Below are 4,280 nucleotides of genomic sequence, written 5' to 3'. Positions count from 1 at the left end.
CCGCCACAAAAAGGTCACCGGAGCTAGCTCCGGCGAGTGTCTCCGCGGCGGTGCGAGTCGGTATGATCTCGAAATCGAGCTACACGCGATGCCGAGAAGGATTGGAGGATACTAGAGGTGCGCAATGTGACGCCCCAAAACCGGTACCATGAGGATCCCAGCGAATCCGCCGAAATCCGCACGATATCGATTCTAGGAGACGCACCACCAAGCGCCTCGCACACGCCGAAGCATGCACGCGATGCGGGTGGAATCAATCACGAGTGGTAACATTACAACAAGATTACAATAGAGCCCACAATAAACATATATTACAACAACGACTCCAACGAGTCAAGAATACAAATAGATACATACAAAGATCCAAATCATACAGAAGATCAAATACATCCGAGTACGGACAAGATACAAATTTGGACTAAGAGTCCTGAAGATAACCAGTGGCGTCCATAACCCCCGCCTGTGCCAAGCGGAAGGGTAACCTTGCTAACGTTGTCTTCATCAAACATATCTTCATACCTGCTCGGTTATATCCCGTAGAAGCAGCAATAAGTACGGGTTCGTACTTAACAAGACTTCAAGACGTATAAGTGTTCGTCAACCAGTCGTCCTTTGTACTTGAGGCACGCAGGGGACTTAGAGGACGCAAGAGGAACGTCATAGGCAATATGGTGGGGTTAAGCGGCAGCGCGCAAGCACTAAAAACCTATAGAGACACTCTACAACAGTCGTCTAGTCAGAGAAGGTGAGAGAACGCATTAACTAACAATTCTATACTCTGCAAACATAACACAGCCGATGCGTTCCCCCCTCGCAAGGAAGTACTTACAAAGGCACTCACACGGTTGTCAAGTTTTAACCATTTATTATTGAAGTTGTGCTAACTTACTACGCAAGTTATTATCAATGAACAACATGTGTAAGTTGTCTATGGTCGAGTCATACAGCTCCAAGTCGTCCATAACCGCGGACACGGCTTATCGATAAGATTTAACCCTGCAGGGGTGCCCAAATGTGCCCACACGCACGATCAACCCACTTGCGACAGGTGGATATCACGACTCGCACTCTCCTTCACGACAACAATGTCCAGGAAGCCACCTAACTAAGTTGAACCCGTATCGAAGTCCGGCCGTATCTCCGAAGCGGACCTAGCTGTTTGCGACAGCGTACTAGGTGGTTTAAACACACACTGGGGCGATAAACCACTTCGCAGCGGCTCCGCGACCTATACGTGCATACCAGAAACATGGGGTACAAGGCACCCAGGGGCTTCCCAAAGTAAATAAGTAGCAGGCTGGCATGCACGCAACAACAAATGGTAAAACATTGCAAACTAGTTGTGGCCACTGGACAAAGCTGTAGATTCCGGCAGTGGTCGAGGGGAGACCCAGAAACATACCCACGTGTGGTTAGAGCGGTCAGTCTCAGAACAGATAACAGGAACTCGGGTCCTAAGTTATAAAGAAACACAAGTGAGCCGTCACAAAACGAGCAGCTGACCCACCGATGCCTCCGCTTAACAATTATTAACAAGTAACCATGATACCCTCAACAGATATAACCATGTAGTATGTGTCATGATCCCCAACAAATAACCTGATAAGATAGAAATAATGGTAACAAGATAACACAGCACTAGCATGCACTACGACTCGCAAGGCAGACCCGATAACCAAACAATAGATGTAGGTGGTTGGTGGATGCAATATATGCTGCTTGAGGTAACAAGTGGAAAGGACACGTGACAAGAACGCAACTTAAGGATAGCATGAGGGAGAAGGCAAAATAAAATAGGTGAGCGACTTCTGCAGGGGCAGAAGTATAGGGGAAATGCTTGCCTGTTAAAGCTTGCCGAGAAACATCCGGAGAACTTGTCGTATCTCACAACACCACTTCGCAATCCTATCCGGGAAGAAGCAAATGCTGAAACACACAACGTATGCAAGTCTTACTAATACGGATAAAGAAGATCCAGCATGATCAAGATGATATGCATGACATGGCAATTATGATGCGATGCAACTTATCCAAATTAAGCGGGATCGGAACCCGGACAAACAAATTAGGTTGGAGTTGCATTTCTACCGGTAAAGTTAAGTGTTGATTAGCATGGCAAGACATGGCAGGGGTGCGCTACTTCAATATTAAACGGAGCAGGAAAATCCTTGTCGGGAATTTCCAAATACTCCGCGTTTAATTATTAGGTGCGATGCAAACTATAACGGAACGACATGCTGCGGAATGCAAATAAACATATGGATGTCATTTTCAGATTCTTCATAATTTTCTAATAAAAGTATACATCTTATTTGCATTATTTGAACTTGTAAAACAAAAGATATAAAATAAACAAGATGTTCAAGAAAAATAGATAAAAGAGAGTTCAGCCGAGAGGGAAACTGGGCCAGACCGGGCATGGAATGCAAATGGCCACCGAGGGTTAGAACTCATGATCTACTAGTCTAGAATCAGACCAACAGGCAGAGGTTCAGTTGATGTACAAGGAGGAGCGCATATTATTGCGAATGCCAAAACACATAATTTGTATCGATAGAAGATAAACAAAAGGGGTGGAACTTAGGATGGCTGGGTAGTGGAGCAAGGAACGAGATAACTAGATTGGCAACAGTACAGAATTAGAACGTGAATGATCTCTGTACCTGAAGCATGTGTCTACTGAAGTGAGGCAACATACAGAGAAGAAGATTGGACGCTGATTTCCCTGGGAATTGGATGGTGGTTTACTGGATGTGGATCAAACGCACAACCGACTAAGCCAGCAACGACTGGAGATGATTAGCAACACGGGAGCATCTAGGATATGCACGGTCGAGTACATCCAGTTGGGCTACCTTGGAAACGTGATAAGGAGTGTGCGCGAGGTAAAAAGATCCAAGTCTAAAGCATGTCGGCCTGGAACTGACGAAACTGAAACGAGAGAACACAGACAGGCCGGTGGCCGATGAATAGCAAGCAGCTAAGCACACAGGCAGGCAGCTGGATCAATCCATGAGCTAGCTAGCTAGCTTAAACAACCAACCTTGCAGGTGGATGGATACGGGATTGCAAGATGTGCTAGCTGAAATTGGGAAAGAACGAGGCGCTCTTTGAAGTTGGACCCAAACTGGACGGCCCTGATCTGGTGCACACACGGCACATACAAGCGACGGCGACGGGAAGATGTAGAGAAGAGGTAGAGGGGAAGCGATGCTCACCCAGGAGGCCAGACCAGGAAGCAGACGTGCTTGGAGTCCTTGGCGTGCGCGCGGACATGGTCGAAGATGTAGACGACGGACATGGTTGCGACCTCGGACGGAAGAAGAAAAAGAGCCGTCAGTTTCGTCAGTCTAGGGCGTTGGCGTGCAGTGATGCAAAGAGACGACGAAGAGGGGGAAAAGGTGCGCTAGCTCACCAGGAAGTCGAGGGCAGTGTCCATGGCGCCGGAAGATGACTGTAGCAGCCAGAAACTTTGCCGGAGCGTGGCACCCAGAGATGAAGAAGACGATGAAGTCGACGATTCCTTGCTCGAATCGTTGCGCGCGTGTGCCTAGGAAAATCAGTGTCGCACGGCGGAGCTAGAGATGGCTTCATATGGGATCAGGGACGACCGGCGCGACGGCGGCCTGTGACATCAAAGGGGAAAAAGATGGGGAGAACGGAAAGGTTGCGGCGGCCAGAGGGGAGGAAAAGAGGGCTAGGGTTTGATGGGGCTTTGGAGGATTAAAAAGGAGGAGGATGGAGCGTAGTGGTGCGCTGTGACGTCGACCGCGTGGGGAGGAGGAGCGCACGTCGGGTGCGTGCTTGCTTGGACGAAGACCACACAGGGATTTCTAGGGAGCGTTCCCAGACTTGAGGAAACCCACCAGGTAGAAAGAGATAGGCTAGGCTGGGCTCTCTCTCTCTATTTTTCTGAAACATTTTTTGAAATAAGGAGAGAAATAAAGAAAGAGATCTGGAACGAAAATGTAGAACAAGATTCGAAACAGTTTTGCAGACTTTGAAAATATTTGAACCAGATTTTAAATTAGTTCTTCACATACCCAAGATAATAATTTTGTTTTATTATTACTTGGGAAAATATATAAGATGAGGGAGAGGGTTTTATATTAAGCCATAGGAATATTCTCAATTTAAAATAGGGTTTTAAATAGAAATAATTTTCTTGAGGCTTTTATTAAAACATGCAAGGTGATATGATGCCATGATTATGCATAAAAGAGAAACAACAAACAAAATCTAATAGGGGTATTTTTCTAGGTCGCTACACGCAATCTCAC

General features: G+C 46.7%; 1 long non-coding RNA gene across 2 annotated transcripts; it reads right to left on the bottom strand.

Moving 5' to 3' along the window:
* Window positions 1–470: 470 nt before the first annotated feature.
* LOC127334673 (uncharacterized) lies at window positions 471–3,721 on the bottom strand. Of its 2 annotated transcripts, XR_011747210.1 has the most exons (4): window positions 3,416–3,721; window positions 3,219–3,310; window positions 1,842–1,926; window positions 471–519 (listed from the first exon to the last, which is right to left on the bottom strand). It is a non-coding gene; the product is annotated as an uncharacterized lncRNA (long non-coding RNA). The 2 variants fall into 2 exon arrangements; XR_011747209.1 differs by having other exon boundaries at window positions 3,219–3,718.
* Between the last annotated feature and the right edge of the window lie 559 nt (window positions 3,722–4,280).

Source organism: Lolium perenne, chromosome 6 (assembly GCF_019359855.2).
Source record: "Lolium perenne isolate Kyuss_39 chromosome 6, Kyuss_2.0, whole genome shotgun sequence".
NCBI classification, from domain to species: domain Eukaryota; kingdom Viridiplantae; phylum Streptophyta; class Magnoliopsida; order Poales; family Poaceae; genus Lolium; species Lolium perenne.
This window is presented reverse-complemented; position numbering and strand designations above follow the sequence as displayed.